This window comes from Hyla sarda, chromosome 8 (assembly GCF_029499605.1).
Source record: "Hyla sarda isolate aHylSar1 chromosome 8, aHylSar1.hap1, whole genome shotgun sequence".
Lineage (NCBI taxonomy): Eukaryota > Metazoa > Chordata > Amphibia > Anura > Hylidae > Hyla > Hyla sarda.
In genome coordinates this window covers 99,566,729-99,586,260 of record NC_079196.1, presented here as the reverse complement: position 1 = coordinate 99,586,260, position 19,532 = coordinate 99,566,729, and the positions used below count along the sequence as shown (strand labels likewise).

Sequence of the window (19,532 nt, the reverse complement as noted above, 5' to 3'; positions counted from 1 at the left end):
TATCTTTTCATGAACTGGTATTTCCTGTTTTAGTTTTCTTTTTTTGACTACAAATCCCATAATTCCATTTTCCTCCCTCCCACACATCAGCCACCCCACCCATTGAAACATAAATGAGCTGCAGCCATTCAAAAGACCTGTGGTTTTCAATCAGGGTGGCTACAGCTGTTGCATTAGTTTCAGATTGATCTCTCTCCCACCAAGCAATCGCTCCACCCATTGGAGCAGACAGACTCCCTGTCAACTGACTAGTGAGGTCAGGTCTTGGCCGCATTGCAACCTGGGAAAAATCTGAGACAACAGTCATTTTGTATGCTGTTACAAATAAATATTGGGGTGAAATTCACAGAAGAATTGTGAGAAAACCATCACGCACAGGTACAGACACTATATTATGAACTACACTAACTTTACAGCCCCTGTAGCATAGTTAAATAAAAAAAAATCCTGGAATACCCAACCAGTGTGCCTCCAGCTCTTGCATAACTAAAACCCCTAGCATGCACAGACAGCCAAAGGTCATGCTGGTAGTTGCAGTTTTCCAACAGCTGGAGGTTTTCCCCTCCCCCCCCCTCCCATGTGAATGTACAGGGTACATTCACACAGGCGGGTTTACAGCGAGTTTTTCGCTGCAAGTTTGGGATGCAGCAAATTCTCAGCTGCAGCTGAAACTCCCAGTGGGAAACTCGCTGTAAACCCCTGCCAGTGTGAATGTACCCTAAAAACACTACACTATAACACAAAATATTTTCTTTAAAGTTGGATGTGTAAATGAATTTTTTTTTTCACTAAAGTGCAGTTTTTTCCCCAAATTTACCATTTTTACAAAGGGTAATGGGAGAAGATGCCCCCCACAATTTGTAACCCCATTTCTTCTGAGTATGGAAATACCCCATGTGTGGACGTCAAGTGGACGTCAAGTGGATGTCAAGTAGATGACGGGCACAATGCTCAGAAGAGAAGGAGCCACATTTGGCTTTTGGAAAGCAAATTTTGCTGAAATGGTTTTTGGAGGGCATGTCGCATTTAGGAAGCCCCTATGGTGCCATAACAGCAAAAAACAAAAACAAAACACATGGCATGCTATTTTGGAAACTACAACCCTCAAGGAACGTAAGAAGGGGTACGTGAGCCTTAACACCCCACAGGTGTTTGACGACTTTTCGTTTAAAGTCGGATGTGTAAATGAAAAAAAAATGTTTTCACTAAAATGCAGTTTTTCCCCAAATTTTACATTTTTACAAGGGGACATAGAAAATGGCCCCCAAAATTTGTAACACCATTTCTTCTGAGTATGGAAATACCCCGTGTGGATGTAAAGTGCTCTGTGGGCGAACTACAATGCTCAGAAAAGAAGAAACGCCATTGAGCTTTTGGAGAGAGAATTTGTTTGGAATGGTAGTCAGGGGCCATGTGCGTTTACAAAGCCCCATGGTGCCAGAACAGTTGCCCCCCCCCCCCACATGTGACCCCATTTTGATAACTACACCCCTCCAGAAATTAATAAGTGGTGCAGTGAGCATTTACACCCCACTGGCGTTTGACAGATCTTTGGAACAGTGGGCTGTGCAAATGAAAAATTACATTTTTCATTTTCACAGACCACTGTTCCAAAATCTGTCAGACACCAGTGAGGCGTAAATGCTCACTGCACCCCTTATTACATTACGTGAGGGGTGTAGTTTCCAATATTAGGTCACATGTGGGAGGGTGCATTGTTCTGGCACCATGGTGGTTTGTAAACACATGTGGCTTCAATTCCGGACAAATTTTCTCTCCAAAAGCCCAATGGCGCTCCTTCTCTTCGGAGCATTGTAATGCACCTGCAATATAGGGTATTTATATACTCAGAAGAAATGGTGTTACTAAGTTTGGGGGCTTTTTCCTATTTTCCCTATTTTTGCTTTTTTTTTATTTTAAAAATTTGTGGGTAACACCAACTTTAACGAACATTCGTCAAACCCCTGTGGGGTGTTAAGGCACACTATACCCCTTGCTATGTTCTGTGAGGGGTGTAGTTTCCAGAATGGGGTCACATGTGGGTATTTATTTTTTTGCGTTTATGTCAGAACCCCTGTAAAATCTGCCAAACGCAAATCACCAATTTAGGCCTCAAATGTACATGGTGCGCTCTTACTCCTGAGCCTTGTTGTGCATCTGCAGAGCATTTTACATCCACATATGGGGTATTTATGTACTGAAGAGAAATTGCGTTACAAATTTGGGGGTCTTTTTTTCCTGTTACCTCTTGTGAAAATGAAAAGTATGGGGCAACACTAGCATGTTAGTGTAATTTTTTATTTTTATTTTTTTTACACTAACAGGCTGGTATGGACCCCAACTTTTCCTTTTCATAAGGGGTAAAAAGAGAAAAAGACCCCCAAAATTTGTAACACAATTGCTCCCCAGTACGGAAATACCCCATATGTGGCCCTAAACTGTTTCCTTGAAATATGACAGGTCTCCGAAGTGAGAGAGCAACATGCGCATTTGAGGCCTAAATTAGGGATTGCCTCCGCTACCACAAATATTCTATGCCAGTGATTCCCAAACTGTGTGCCTCCAGCTGTTGCTAAACTCCCAGCATGCCTGGACAGTCAGTGGCTATCCGTAAATGCTGGGAGTTGTTGTTTTGCAGCAGCTGGAGGCTCAGTTTTGGAAACACTGTCGTACAAGACTTTTTTCATTTTTATTGGGGGGAAAGGGGGGGACAGTGTAAGGGGGTGTATGTAGTGTTTTTAGGCGTTTGAGCTGCGGCGAAAAACTTGCCGCAGCTCATACTTGAAGCAGGAAACTCACTACCCTGTACATTCACATGGGGGGGGGGGGAAACCTCCAGCTGTTGCAAAACTACAACTCCCATCATGCACTGACAGACCGTGCATGCTGGGAGTTGTAGTTTTGCAACAGCTGGAGGCACACTGGTTGGGAAACCTTGAGTTAGGTTCTGTTACCTAACTCAGTATTTTTCAACCAGTGTGCCTCCAGCTGTTGCGAAACTACAACTCCCAACATGTACTGATCACCAAAGGGCATGTTAGGAGATGTAGTCATTCAACAGCTGGAGGCACGCAACTACAACTCCCAGCATGCCGAGACAGCCGTTTGCTGTTCGTTGTAGCTTTGCAAGATTTGGAAGCCCACAGTTTAGAAACCTCCACACAGTGATCTCCAAAATGTGGTCCTGTAGATGTTGCAGAACTACAAATTCCAGCATGCCCAGACAACAAACTGCTGTGTGGGCATGCTGGGAGTTGTACTTTTGCAAGATCTAGAGTGCCATAGTTTAGAGACCATTGCACAGTGATCTCCAAACTGCAAAACTCCAAATCCCAGCATGCCCAAACAGCAAACGGATGTCTGGGCATGCTGGGAGTTGTAGTTTTGCAACATCTGGAGGGCTACAGCTTAGAGGCCACTGTAAACTGTGGCCCTCCGGATGTTGCTAGGCAACAACTCACCCGTTAGTTGAAGGATCGCCGCAGCCGCCACACACAGAGGATCGCAGCAGAAAGGAGGATCGCTGCCGCAGAGAGGAGGATCACCTCTGGTAAGGGACCTCTGGCGCCAGTCCCAGCACAGTTCCCCCACTCTGTCAAGACTACCGTGGTGGTCAGAGTGGGGAAACCAAACATTAGCCCCCCGATCTGCTATTGGTCGGTCGCTTCTGACCAACCAATAGCAGGGATAGGAGGGGCGGTACCCCTGCCACCTCACTCCTATCCCTTCAGGGGGATCGGGAGTGTCTTGGACAGCCCCGATCCCCCTTATTTTCCGAGTCACCGGAGACCCGTATGACTCGGAATCGCTGCAGATCACTGGTCTGAATTAACCAGCGATTAACGGCAATTGCCGACATGGGGGGTCTCAGGACCCCCCCAGGTGTTGTCACAGGATGCCTGCTGATTGATTTCAGCAGGCATCCCGGTCCGATCCCCGCCCGGCGAGCAGCAGGGACCAGAATTCCCACAGGCGTACAGGTACACCCTGGGATCCGTTGGATAGGGGATAAGATGATATCTGTTGGATAGGGGATAAGATGCTTCAAATGGAGTACCTCTTTAAACCTATGTCTGTAGCAGACTGGTTTCTATAATTGAGCAAAATTTATCTAGACCCGTGCACCTTGTTTGGTAAATTTTGAGCAACTGTGCATACAGGGGTAAAATCTTACACCAACATTGATAAATGTCCACCATAGATTATACACATATAGGGGCACATAAAGATTTTACCCTTGTTTGCTTATTGTTTGCGCAGTTGCTCAAAATTTACCAAAAAGGTGCAAGGTGCTTGATACATTTTGCTCAATAATAGAACCCAGTGAGCTGCAGAGATTGATTTAAGTTTCATGCTCTGGCATCTGAAACTTTTGTACGAGAGCTGCCCAAAACATTCCCACACAAGAGTTGAGCTGTTTGCCAGTAGTGCATACATAGTTACTTCCTCTCTTACTTTTCCAAACAATCACAGCACAACTCATCATATACTCCTGAAAGTGCACAAAACAGTCTTGCACTGTGGTGGGCTTATGATTTACACACTACACTACTATAGATGGCATGTGATGAGAGAAAGGGTTACTGGTTGGTGTGCTAGGTTTTTGCAATGTGCTATGTGAGCAGACATAAAAGAAACAGCAGGACAGCAAGGAAAAGGTTACTTTAATCAATGTACAAGCTGACACTGTGTTGGAGGATGATTTCTTCAGTACAGTACCCTACTATAGATAGCATGTGGGGAGGGGGGAAGGGGTTACTAATGCATTGGCTTTGCAAGGTGCTGTGTGACCAGAAATCAAATAAAAAAAATACACAGCAGTAGAAAAGCTAGGAAGGGCACTGTTTTTCTGTATTCATTATATCACAAAACTTCAGACAGTTCTGTATGGCAACATTTATGTCCAAAGTTGTAGAAAAAAAGGGAGTATACAGCTTTCTGAGGCAGCAGTGTGAATTTACCCTACATCAGCAATGCTATACATTATGTGATGCTGTTAGACCTCCTAGGGGAGAACATTTCTAGTAGGTTAGATGATCCCTGTTGGTGGTGCTGACTGGCTGAAAACAAAGAAACAAAAAAACAAAGGCACCATTATGCTTAGTTGCATTTAAATTACCATTTATGGTCAGCAATTGTACCACTTTGTCATGACAAATTTGACTCTACCCGATTGTATTCAGAACTAGTATATTCTTTTGTTTCAATTGTGAAATTGATAGAGACTGTGTAACATCTGGTTTTCAGACATTATACAACCATCTTAAAGAGTGTTTTCTTATGATTCTTATCTTTTGGCAGTATGTCTTGCTAGTGGGAATTCCATTCACCTGTAATCTTTCTCAAGATGCCCCAGAGGTGGCAGACATCTCCTCATCCCAAGTTCTGCAAATAGAAGGTCAATGCTCATTATTACTAGAAAGTAGCTAACAAAAAGCTATACAGAACACATGGTAATGACTTAATCACATGTCCAGAGGTCCCTTGATAGTTCTTAAAGGATTGCCCCATAAATTCCTAGCATGCCTACTTTTTATTTGGGTTATCTCTTAAATCCCAAACAGGCCAGTTTACCACTGATGCCTTCCTATAAATGTGTAGGATTTCAGCTCTCTCATTACTTGGAACCTTAGTCAATGGGGCATTCCATTTATCCATATGGAGAAGTTATGCTTCTAATTCCTAAATAAACATTCTGAAACTAGTGAAGAGCTTAAAGGGTCTACTCCAATTTTGAAACTACTCATCATCCATTCTATGCAGACAATGCACATCATTGTGATCTGAAAAATATTTGTTTTTCCAACACAGGCTTTTTGATACTGACATCTCCTGTTCATGTGTGTGTGTATGTGTATATATATATATATATATATATATATATATATATATATATATATATGTTATTTATTTATCAAATTACACCTCTAGCAGATGGTGAAAAATGTGGCAGCCAACATGCTAATGAAAGTATTGGCTTCCTGTTTTAAAAGATATGACAGAAGCCCAGTATCTGTCTTTTTAGCGTACCATACATTACTGTATATGTTTATGTCAGCTTGTTTATGGGATAATAATCCATTACCATTGTCAGTTGACCCTTATGAGAGCCAGGGGTGTATCCAGCCATAGCATAACATGCATTGGGAAAACACACATTCTGGTTTCTTTCCCACTTACACTTGTATCAGGATTTCTTTTTCCTGAGAAATCATACTTAACACATTGATATTTCCATTACAAAATATTATATGCCTATTATACTGCAGGCCTCATTATCCAGCCAGGGGTCTTACAACTTGTTCCCATAGTTTGCATCTGGTGGGGCATTTCACATTTTATTTCTCATATATTTATATGGAATCTATGAAAATAATATGCCTTTGTACAAAATCATGGAGGTACAGTATGGAACTAAAGACTGCAATGCATGCAGTAGTACAGATCAGCCACACATAAATCACACATCCTTTATACAGTTATGTTAAGAGAACTTATGATTATTACAGGAAAATACACAGCAGCAAATACACAGCAAAATAGCATGTATGACCCTACCCGTAACCCTTTAGCAGCCCACTTTGGCCTTAAAGGGGGTACTCTGCCCCTAGACATGTTATCTCCTATCCAAAGAATAGGGGATAACATGTCTGATCGCGGAGGGTCCAGCTGCTAGGACCCCCCCCCCATGTGATCTCCGTCCGGCGCTGAGGCATTCATGAACACGGAAGCCACGGGCTTCCATGTTCATGGCGTCACACCACGTCCCCTCCATTCATGCCCCCCAGACTTTGTGTTCATGAACACCACAGCCGGACCCTCCACACAATCAGACATGTCTAGGGGCAGAGTACCCCCTTAAGGACCCTTGACGTACGCGTACGTCATGGAGAATTCCGGTCCCCGCCGGGCGGGGATCGGACGGGGATGCCTGCATCCCGTGCAAATGCTCAGGGGGGTCATTAGACCCCCCCATGTCGGCGATCGCAAAAAAACGCAAGCGAATTCACACTTGTGAATCGCTGCGATTCCAGTGATGGATACACCCCCAATCACCTCCTGTATCTATGGGGAGGTATCGATTTCATCACGCCCCCAGGATCGCTGCTATTGGCTGGATCGTCCAGCCAATAGCAGCCGGCAGAGGAGGGGTTAACTGCATCCTCCTGCAGCTCCCGCGGCTGGCTGGATTCAGTCAGCGGTCAGAGCTGCTGGAGGAAGACCGGGACCCCCCCTCTGCTGAGATCGGAGCCCCCACAGAAGAAAAGAAGCCCCCCATAGATCAGGGAAAGAATACAGCCCAGGGAAAGGTAGGCTAAAAAACTTTTTTAAAAGTTTTAAAAAATTCCCCCCCCCCTGACCCCCTAATAGGTCCCCAAGGGTCCACCGCAACTTTTCAGTGTGACCCGGGCCCTATTAGGGGTTCAGGGCGCTGCATTTGGCCCCCCATTTTTTTTTTGGCCGCAGCGCTTTTTTTCCCCCCAATACAGTTTACAGTTACACCAATCACACACAGTACATACTCCCCCACACACACACACCCCCTCCCCCCCCGACACCGCCACCCCACCACCACCCACCGCCACCGTAGAAAAAAGGTGATGGCTCGCCAGGCATTTTCGCCAGCGGAGGCATACGCTTTTCTTGCCTCCGACTCCAAATCTGCCAGTGACGACGATGAAGATCCTACATTCCTGTGTTCTTCATCGTCCTCCTCATCATCTAGCAGTGATGATGAGTACCCTGTACGGCGGCGGAGACGCCGCTAGGCGGGGCCACGCACCCCCCATGATAGTGGCCCAGTGGCCAGCACTAGTACAAGCGACAATGCCGCTTGTACTAGGAGTCTGACCCCCCAGACAAGTTTACTGGAGCCCCCTTCCGGTGAACCTGTCTGTAGAGCCCCAGAGGGTTATCAGCCACGGGTTCCGGAGTTTGTTAGCGACTCCGGAATCCGGGTTGACACGGCCGGGTTCACTGAAATTGACTATTTCAGTTATTTTTTCAGTGATGGCCTGGTCAATCTAATGGTGGAGCAGACGAATCTGTACGCCAGGCAGTTAATCACCCACCACCCTGATTCTTTTTTGGCCAGGTCCAATGAATGGTGCGCCATTGATGCAGCAGAGATGAGGACATTTTGGGGCCTCTTGCTGCATATGGGCCTAGTGTCAGGCACTACTGGAGCGGGGTCATCCTATACAAACCCCGCTTTACAGTATGTCCATGACATGGAAGCGGTTCGAGGCCATTCGGAAATGCCTGCATTATGCAGATAATGCGGCATGTCCACCCCAAAGTGATCCCGCCTATGACCGGCTTTAAAAAGTGAGGCCAGTCATCGATCACTTTGGGGCCAAATTTTTGGAGGCCTACGTACCGCTCAGGGAGCTCTCGGTCGATGAGTCTCTTATCAGTTTTAAGGGGAGACTCATCTTCTGCCAGTATATTCCCTCGAAGCGGGCACGATATAGCGTGAAGCTCTATAAACTTTGTGAGAGTACCTCTGGGTACACTTACAAGTTTAGAGTGTATGAGGGACGAGTTTCCCGTATTGAACCCCCAGATTGTTCCCCCACTCTGGGTGTTAGCGGGAAACTCGTTTGGGAGCTTGTGCACCCATTGCTGGATAAGGGTTACCACGTGTACGTGGACAACTTTTATATCAGCATCCCTCTCTTCACATCCCTTGCCACCAGATCGACGTCTGCTTGTGGGACCGTGCAGAAAAGCCAGAGAGGCCTCCCTCGAAATTTGATCCAGACACCTATTCCCAAGGGTGAGTTCCGTGCCCTTGCCCATGAAAACCTGTTGTTGGTCAAGTATAAGGATAAGAGGGATGTCCTTATGCTGACCACTATTCATGGTAACGGCAGCTAACCTGTCCCTGTGCGAGGTACCACAACACCGGTCCTCAAGCCCGATTGTATTCTGGACTACAATCGGTATATGGGGGAGTTGATCTTTCTGATCAAGTCCTCAAGCCATACATGGCCATGTGCAAAACACGGGTATGGTACAAAAAAGTTGCGGTCTACTTGATACAGGTTGCCATGTACAACGCTTTTGTACTGTCCCAGCATGCTGGCAACACAGGGACATTCCTTCAGTTCCAAGAAGAAGTCCTAAAGGTCCTGATCTTTGGCGACCGGGAAAGAGCAGGCCGGAGTTCCGAAGGAACTGGAGTTATAGGTGCCAGGATTGTCCCAGGCCAACACTTTCCAGGTGAAGTCCCCCACACTGGAAAGAAGAGACGAACCCAGAAAAGATGCAGAGTGTGTTACAAGAGGGGGATACGGAAGGATACAACCTATCAATGTGACACTTGCCCCGATCATCCGGGCCTCTGCATTAAAGGGGTACTCCGGTGAAAAACTTTTTTTTATTTTTTTTAAATCAACTGGCGCCAGAAAGTTAAACAGATTTGTAAATTTCTTCTATTAAAAAAATCTTAATCCTTCCTGTACTTATTAGCTGCTGAATACTACAGCGGAAATTATTTTCTTTTTGAAACACAGAACTGTCTGCTGACATCACAAGCACAGTGCTCTCTGCTGACATCTCTGTCCATTTTATGAACTGTCCAGAACAGCATATGTTTGCTATGGGGATTTCCTTTTACCTTGGACAGTTCCTAAAAAGGGACAGAGATTTCAGCAGAGAGCACTGTGCTTGTGATTCAGCAGACAGCTCTGTGTTTCAAACGGAAAAGAATTTCCACTGTAGTATTCAGCAGCTAGTAAGTACAGGAAGGATTAAGATTTTTTTATAGAAGTAATTTACAAATCTGTTTAACTTTCTGGCACCAGTTGATTTAAAAAAAAAAAAAAAAGTTTTTCACTGGAGTACCCCTTTAAGGATTGCTTCAGGGAGTATCACACTTCCATGGAGTACTAAATTTTCCCTTCTCATTTTAAAGGGGTAGTCCAGTGGTGAAAAACTTATCGTCTATCCTAAGGATAGGGCATAAGTTTGAGATCGCGGGGGGTCCAACCGCTGGGGCCCCCTGCGATCTCTCTGTACGGGGGCCAGGCTCTCCGGCCAGATAGCGGGTGTCGACCCCCGCACGAAGCGGCGGCCGACATGCCCCCTCAATACATCTCAATGGCAGAGCCGGAGATTGCCGAAGGCAGCGCTTCGGCTCTGCCATAGAGTTGTATTGAGGGGGCGTGTCGGCCGCCGCTTCGTGCGTAGGTCGACATGCCCCCTTCCCGCGGGCTGTCGGGGCTCCGTACAGGAGATCGCAGGGGGCCCCAGCGGTCGGACCCCCCGCGATCTGCAACTTATCCCCTATCTTTAGGATAGGGGAAAAAGTTGTTCACCACTGAGTCACCACTGGACTACTCCTTTAATTTTCCATAATTTGACCCCAATGTACTAAGTCCAGAATACATTCCAAGTTTTAACCCCATAAACCACTAAATTGCCCAAAATAATGTTTCATCTGAAAAAAAGAAAAAAAAAACTGATAAGACCTCTGGGGGTATTTAAAAAAAAAATGGGTCATGGGCCACTGAGTCACTATCATCGGGGACTTTTTATGGTGCCTCAAATGCGCAGCGCTCTCTCTCCACCTGAGCGGGGTGCGCATTTGAGGCAATAGGTTAGGGACGGTCACACACATCACATTCCCAGAATGATGATTCAGAGCATAGGGTTTGGGGCGGGCATATTTTTTAGTTTTGGCTATGCTCATGGTCATCATTCTGGGAACATAATTTATAATTTTATGTCCCACTGTACCCCATTTTAGTTATTTAGTATACCCCAGTTATTTACCCCATGTAATGTCCCTTGAAGGGGGGGGGGGGGGGGTCCCACTGTCCTGGCTCCATAGGAGAAAGCCAAAGCTCAAGGACCCTGACTGATCTCCGGCACCTCTGAGACCGGTGTGCATGCTGTTTACGCCAAGATATGAGGTATGTCCTTACTCCAAAGAAATGTATTTACAAATTTACAATGACATTTTCTCCTTTTACAACTTGGGAAAATGAAAATTTTGGGGTAACCCCAGCATTTTAATGTAAAAAAAATCAAATTTTTCATTTTCACATCCCACTTCATAAATATTTATCTAACACCTATGGGGTGTTAAGGCTCACTGTACCCCTTGTTACGTTCCTTGAGGGGTGTAGTTTCTAAAATAGTATGTCATTTTATTTTTTTTTTTTTTTTTGCTGTCCTGGCACCACAAGGGCTTCCTAAATGCCATATGCCCCGCCATTTCAGCAAAATTTGCAAATGTGACTCCTTCTCTTCTGAGCATGGTAGTGCGCCCGCAGTGCTCTTGACGTCCACACATGGGGTATTTCCATACTCAGAAAAGATGGGGTTACACATTTTGGGGGGCATTTCTCTTATTACCCCTTGTAAAAATGTAAAATTTTGGGGAAAAACAGCATTTTAGTGGAAAATAAGAATAAAAAATAATTTACACATCCAAAGTCGTCAAACACCTGGGGTGTTAAGGCTCACTGTACCCCTTGTTACGTTCCTTGAGGGGTGTAGTTTCCAAAATAGTATGCCATGTGTTTTTTTTTTTTTTTTTTTCTGTCCTGGCACCATAGGGGCTTCCTAAATGCGATATGCCCCCATTTCAGCAAAATTTGCAAATGTGACTTATTTTCTTCTGAGCATTGTAGTACACCAGCAGAGCACTTGACATCCACACATGGGATATTTCCATACTCAGAAGAGATGGGGTTACAAATTATTCAATTCTCCAATTACCCCTTGTAAAAACGTAAAATTTGGGGGGAAAACCAGCATTTTAGTGAAAAAAAAATAATTTACACATCCAACTTTGACGAAAAGTCGTCGAACACCTGTGGGGTATTAAGGCTCACTGTACCCCATGTTACGTTCCTTGAGGGATGTAGTTTCCAAAATAGTATGCCATGTGTTTTTTTTTGCTGTCCTGGCACCATAGGGGCTTCCTAAATGGGACATGCCCCCAAAAAAACATTTCAGCAAAATTTACTTTGCAAAAGACAAATGTGAAGCATTGTAGTGCGCCAGCAGAGCACTTGACGGCCACACATGAGGTATTTCCATACTCAGAAGAGATGGGGTTACAAATTTTGGGGGTCATTTTCTCCAATTACCCCTTGTAAAAATGTAAAATTTGGGGGAAAACCAGCATTTTAGTGAAAAAAATAATCATTTACTTATCCAACTTTAACGAAAAGTCGGCAAACACCTGTGGGGTGTTAAGGCTCACTGTACCCCTTCTTACGTTCCTTGAGGGGTGTAGTTTCCAAAATAGTATGCCATGTGTTTTTTTTTTGCTGTCCTGGCACCATAGGGACTTCCTAAATGGGACATGCCCCCAAAAAGACATTTCAGCAAAATTTACTTTGCAAAAGCCAAATGTGACTCCTTCTCTTCTGAGCATTGTAGTGTGCCAGCAGAGCACTTGACGTCCACATATGAGGTATTTCCATACTCATAAGAGATGGGGTTACAAATTTTGGGGGTCATTTTCTCCTATTACCCCTTGTAAAAATGTAAAATTTGGGGGAAAACCAGCATTTTAGTGAAAAAAAAAATCATTTACACATCCAACTTTAACAAAAAGTCGTCAAACACCTGTGGGGTGTTAAGGCTCACTGTACCCCTTGTTACATTCCTTGAGGGGTTTAGTTTCCAAACTATTCTGCCATGTGTTTTTTTTTTTTTTTTTTTTGCTGTGCTGGCACCATAGGGGCTTCCTAAATGGGACATGCCCCCCAAAAACCATTGCAACAAAATTTACTTTGCAAAAGCCAAATGTGACTTCTTCTCTTCTGAGCATTGTAGTGCGCCCGCAGTGCACTTGATGTCCACACATGGGGTATTTCCATACTCAGAATAGATGGGGTTACAAATTTTCGGGGGCATTCTTTCCTATTAACCCTTGTAAAAATTTAAAATTTGGGGGAAAACTAGCATTTTAGTGAAAAAAAAATAATTTACACATCCAACTTTAACAAAAAGTTGTGAAACACCTGTGGTGTGTTAAGACTCAATGGACCCCTTGTTACGTGCCTTGAGGGGTCTAGTTTCCAAAATAGTATGCCATGTGTTTTTTTTTGCTGTCCTGGCACCATAGGGGCTTCCTAAATGGGACATGCCCCCAAAAAACCATTTCAGCAAAATTTACTTTGCAAAAACCAAATGTGACTCCTTCTCTTCTGAGCATTGTAATGCACCAGCAGAGCACTTGACGTCCACATAGAAGGTATTTCCATACTCAGAAGAGATGGGCTTACAAATTTTGGGACTAATTTTCTCCTATTACCCCTTGTAAAAATTTGGGGGAAAACCAGCATTTTAGTGAAAAAAAAATTTACACATCCAACTTTAATGAAAAGTCGTCAAACACCTGTGGGGTGTTAAGCCTCACTGTACCCCTTGTTATGTTCCTTGAGGGGTTTAGTTTCCAAAATAGTATGCCATGTGTTTTTTTTGTTGCTATCCTGGCACCATAGGGGCTTCCTAAATGGGACATGCCCCCCAAAAACCATTGCAGCAAAATTTACTTTGCAAAAGCCAAATGTGACTTCTTCTCTTCTGAGCATTGTAGTGCGCCCGCAGTGCACGTGATGTCCACACATGGGGTATTTCCATACTCAGAAGAGATGGGGTTAACGAATTTAAAATTTTGGTGAAAACTAGCATTTTAGTGAAAAAAAATCATTTACACATCCAACTTTAACAAAAAGTTGTGAAACACCTGTGGTGTGTTAAGACTCACTGGACCCCTTGTTACATGCCTTGAGGGGTCTAGTTTCCAAAATAGTATGCCATGTATTTTTTTTTCTTGCTGTTCTGGCACCATAGGGGCTTCCTAAATGTGACATGCCTCCAAAACAATTTCAGAAAAACTCACTCTCCAAAATCCCACTGTTGCTCCTTCCCTTCTGAGCCCTCTACTGCGCCCGCCGAACACTTGACATACACATATGAGGTATTTCCTTACTCGAGAGAAATTGGGTTACACATTTTACCCCTTGTAAAAATTAAAAAACTGGGTCTACAAGAACATGCCAGTTTAAAAAAATGAAGATTTTAAATTTTCTCCTTCACTTTGCTGCTATTCCTGTGAAACACCAAAAGGGTTAACAAACCTTTTGAATGTCATTTTGAATACTTTGAGGGGTGCAGTTGTTATAATGGGGTCATTTATGGGGTATTTCTAATATGAAGACCCTTCAAATCCACTTCAAAACAGAACTGGTCCCTTAAAAATTTCGATTTTGAAAATTTTGTGGAAAATTGGAAAATTGCTGCTATACTTTGAAGCCCTCTGATGTCTTCCAAAAGTAAAAACATGTCAACTTTATGATGCAAACATAAATTAGACATATTGTATATGTGAATCAATATATAATTTATTTGGAATATCCATTTTCCTTATAAGCAGAGAGCTTCAAAGTAAAAAAAAATGCAAAATTTTCAATTTTTTCATAAAATTTGGGAATTTTTCACCAAGAAATAATGCAAGTATCGACAAAATTTACCACTAACATAAAGTAGAATACGTCAGGAAAAAACAATCTCGTAATCAGAATGAAAGGTAAAAGCATCCCAGAATTATTAATGTTTAAAGTGACAGTGGTCAGATGTGCAAAAAATGGCCGGGTCCTACAGTGAAAATTGGCTGGGTCCTTAAGGGGATAAGGACACAGCCAAGTGAGGCCTTGTTTTTTGCATGACAAGTTGTACTTTCTAATGAGACCTTTTATTTTACCATAAAACCTCAATGCGATCAATGTCAATGCGATTAAAACAATACTCAATTTATATAGTTTTTCTGTTATTGTACTACTTTAACAAAAAGTCAAACTTCATTCAACAAAATCAGTATGCTTTAAATTCTCCTAATCTGACCCTGTTTTCCGTGTATGAGGGCTCATTTTTTGCACCATGATCTGTAGTTTTTATTGGTACCATTATTGTTTTGATGGGACTTGGCTGTGCAGGATCATATACATTATTTTTTTAATAGTTTGGACAATTAAACACATGAATATACCAAATATATATTTTTTTGTAAAATGGAAAAATAAGGGTGATTATATATTTTTATTAGGGGAGGAGTTTTTATTTCCTTTCATAGACTTTTTAAATTTTTGTTTACATTTAATCATTAGATTGCATTCACTATATAATGCTATGCCTAGTGTGATCTGCATTCCACTGACACAGCCAAGCTAAGCCAGGCTGCATCAGTGAACCGATGATTGGCGGCAGGTAAGGAGACCTTCCTACACCATCTTAGCTTATTGTACCCCTGCTATCACGTCTTGCAGGTGCGATAAGCTCCACTGAGCTAACCGGCAACTTTAACTTTCAGTTTAGATGCCAAGGTTAATGACATATCCTGCTGCTACTGGTCATTAACCTTTAGAAACCCTGATCAATGCAGATCCCAGCATCTAAACTGAAAGTGAGAGTTGCTGGTCATTAGCAGTGAGTGTCTGGCAACCTACAGTAGCCAATATTCACTGCTCTGAAGCGAGCGCAGCTTGCATTTTTAGTCTGGCCACTAAGCCTAATAAAAAGTTGATACTTCTTGTTTTGTAAAAGTCACTTTCAACAGTGTCCTTCTTATCATTACAGAGGAAAGTTGAAACTAGTCCATGGATAAGACAGGATCAGGCCTTTCGCAATATCTGAAACTTAGAGCTCAGCCTCACCCTCACCTGCGCAATGACCCCTGTACAGGTCACACAGCAGAACATAAAACTCCCATAGAATTGAATTGGGCCCCCTCCTATCTATTGTTTATAAGTCCATGGGGCTTGCAGTAAAGCATACCTCTAAATGGTGTTAAAAACATCTAAGGCAATGTGGGTGCCCCATAATAATATACTAACATTTTTTTTTTAAAGAATTCTGAAATGCCTGACTCAGTAAAAAGAAATCCAGATGATACATTCACATTACTAATGCGTTGTTGGCTTCACTATGCATTTGGCATTAACCAGATAATTACCTTTTTCTTACTGGTGGTTTATTCTGTACTGGATGTAATGGAAATTATCTCTTCATTCACTGACTTCCGGGTGAGCCTTGATAGACTTGTGTTTATACACAGCAGCCAATCTGAGGAGGTAAAGCTGCAAGAGGAGGGAAAAAACTTCAGTCTGAACCAATGGTGAGACAGGATTTCTGACTGCCCCATACACCTTGTAGACCAGGGGTAGGCAACCTTTTGATAGTGCTGTGCCCAATTTTTTTTTCAATGTTGCTTGGTGTGCCAGCAATATGGGTGTGGCTTGCCATGGGTATGGCTTGCTGTGGGTGGGATTTGTGGGGGTGTGCTTGTCATAGGGTGTTTTTTTTTCTGAATTGTCCCTATATATTGTTCTCACTGTGCTTTTAACTCAGACCTGTATAATACAGACCACAGAATCAGACCCCACCATAATACAGACCACGGAATCAGACTCCACCATAATACAGACCATAGAATCAGACTCCAAGATTATACAGACCATAGAATCAGACTCCAAGATTATACAGATCCCATAATCAGACCTCTCTACATAATACAGACCCCAGAACCAGACCCAACCATAATACAGCCCCTCCCCCACACACTAATACAGACCCCAGGATCAGACCCCAGTGGGTGTTGCGCAATAATACACATACAGTTACATTAACTGACTCACAATTCACGTCTTTTACGGTTGGCGTCCTCCTCTTTGCTTCTGTTCTTCTTCTGGCTCAGACCACCATGACGACTTCTTCGAGCAAAAAAAACCCATCACTGCAGGATCTGCAGGACAAACATCTTAGTTTCTGTATTTTTCCAGTGCAGTACCCAGAAGTGCAGAATTCGGTGGAGTTTATTCCATTCCAAACAGTGTTACAGAGCAGGCTACATTTCAACGACCTGTCTTTGCCTTTATGAAACGTAGCCTGCTCTGTAACAATGTTTGGAATGGACTAAACTTCACTGAATTCTACACTTTATACTTTGGTTTGATGCGATTTTCCTTTGATAAAGGTAGCTAGCTAGCTAGGTAGGTAGCCAAGTAGGTAGGTAGACAGCTATGCAGATAGGTAGGTAAGTAGATATGGAGGAAAGTTCATAGGCAGGTAGCAAGGTAGCTATGTGTGTAGGTAGGTAGCTGGGTAGCTAGAAGGGTAGGTAGGTAGCAAGTAGGTAGCTAGGTAATTAGGCTGTTATTAAGGTAGGATACCTTTGTAGGTAGGAAGCTATGTAGGTAGGTAAGTAGGTAGCCAGTAAAGTAATAGGGAAGGTAGCCAAATAGGGAAGTAGCCAGACAGCTAATTAGGTAGGTTGCCAGGTAGGGAAATAGTCAGTCAGGTAACTACATAGTTTTCCAGGTAGGGATGTAACCAGGGAGGTAACTAGGTAGGTTGCCAGGTAGGGAAATAGACAGGCAGGTAACTAGGTAGGTTGACAGGTAGAGAAGTAGTCAGGCAGGTAACTAGGTAGGTTGCCAGGTAGGAAAGTAGCCAAGCAGGTAATTGGGTAGGTAGCCAAGTAGGGAAGTAGCCAGTGCTCCTCTACATCATCACCCCCCTCACCTCCACCCCCTTTCTCTCACCTGCACCTTCTCCCTCTCACATGCACCCCCCCCTAACCTGCACCACTCCTCTCATCTACACCCCCTCTCACCTGCATCTTTTCCCTCTCACCTGCACCTCCCCTCTAACGTGCACCCCCTCTAACCTGCACCCCCTCCCTCTCATCTGCACCTCCTCCCTCTCACCTACACCCCTCCCTCTCACCTGCACCCCCCTCACCTACACCCCCCTCCCTCTCAACTGCACCACCTCTCACTTACACCCCCTTCCCTCTCACCTGCACTCCCCTCTGACCTACATCCCCTCCCTCTCACCTGAACCCCCTCAACTGCACCCCCCTCTCATATACACCCCCTCCCTCTCACCTGCAAACCCCCCCCCTTTCACCTGCACCCCCCCCCCCCTCTCACCTACAAAAAAAAAAAAACACCTTTACTCACCTATTTCCCACGCAGGGATCTCCTGGGCAGCACAAGCTGGCTCCATTCTTCTCTTGCTACAGTGGAGGCGCCGATGAGTGATGTCATCGGTGCCTGCATTGCGTGTGGGTAGGGGGTCACAGGTCTCCTCTCAGTAAAGCTGCAGGTCCTGTGGCTCACACTGAGAGCAGGCTTTAGCTGTGTGGTGCTAGATCGCCTGGGGATCTGGGAAAAGTGCCCCGGATCCCTATTAGCGCATTGCATAGAGTGAGCGCATCTGCCAGACAGGCCCCCTCTACGCCCGCAGCCCCTTGTGTCGCACAAAAGCACTCTGCGTGCCAGGGGTTGCCGAACCCTGTTGTAGACTCTGCAGCTAAGGTCTTACAGATCATAACTCTGTTCTAATGGAGCGGCGACAAGTATCAAGATCTGAGGAAAATAAATCGTATCCCCTGTAGGTACTGTCTTTCATAATATTTTAGCTTCTGATTGAACAATCACTTTAAATAAAGTAACCATCAATAGAACTATGGCATATGAATATGAAAAATGCTACTGTGTAGAAAAGAAGGCTTTGGAGATAAGCCACTTTTGCATGTTGTTAAGGTACAGCACTGTCATAGGCCAGTCATGTTAGAAGGAACATAAAAAAGATGTATCCTATAGACATGCAGTCCCATATACTTTGTGACTTTGAGCACTTGCCTAATTAGTGTATATAATACATAGGCCCAAATTTACTATTGTTGTAGGTTTTTTGTTCCCTATTTGAATTTTATCTGACTGGTGTTTTCTCCAGCTTTATTTGGTGCATGTCTCCGAGAAATTGTGACACAGAGATAAAAAGTGGTGCAGCGCACTCCAATCAGGTTTAAATGAATTAACAGAAAAATTATAATACAAAAATAATCAAAGTAATTTTCTTTACTTTTCTGACCACTTTAAAGATTTTTAAAGCATTTTTTTTTACATAGATTTAATGAATAATTCTGTAGGGTTTTGAGAAAAACATGTGAACACTCCTACTTTACTGAGTTAAAAATGATATTTGTGGGGTTGTTCGGGTTTCTCATAAATTGTTGCAATCTGCTAAAATTTTAACACTCAAAAACATGTGCCAGAATTGTGACACAAAAACTGACACTAAGGCTGCTTTCACACTGTGAAATTGTTCCGATTAGGAACTTCCGCCAGAAGTTCCGTCACTATATCGGCGAAACCCAGCCGTTACAAAACCCCTGACGGCCGTGACTAAATTGCATTGCAGCCTATGGGGTTTTGTAACTGCCTGTTTGCACCTGCATATGCCCGTAATTCATTACGGGCGTTATATAGTGACGGGACATCGTGGCGGAAAAATTACTGCATGCAACCGATATAGTGATGGAACTTCTGGCGGAAGTTCCTAAACGGAACTATTTCACAGTGTGAAAGCAGCCTTAGCTATCGGGATAAGAATAATAAATCTGGTCCATAGAGTCTGATACAAATAATAACATAATGGGGGAGATTGATCAAACTGTTTAGACCAGTTTAGACGGCCTATATTTGTCTCTCAGAAAGTCT

General features: G+C 43.7%; 1 protein-coding gene and 1 long non-coding RNA gene across 5 annotated transcripts in view; one reads left to right on the top strand and one right to left on the bottom strand.

Annotated features, from left to right (window-relative positions):
- Positions 1 to 19,532, top strand: part of CDK15 (cyclin dependent kinase 15) — a 305,671-nt gene that overhangs the window by 231,265 nt on the left and 54,874 nt on the right. The window lies entirely within an intron of this gene.
- The window catches only part of LOC130285489 (uncharacterized), a 45,067-nt gene continuing 30,636 nt past the window's right edge, over positions 5,102 to 19,532 (bottom strand). Inside the window, exons 2-3 of the long non-coding RNA XR_008847348.1 lie at positions 15,980 to 16,103; positions 5,102 to 5,385 (exon numbers count right to left, since the gene is read on the bottom strand). This is a non-coding gene — a long non-coding RNA (uncharacterized LOC130285489). The remainder of the gene's footprint in view (positions 5,386 to 15,979; positions 16,104 to 19,532) is intronic.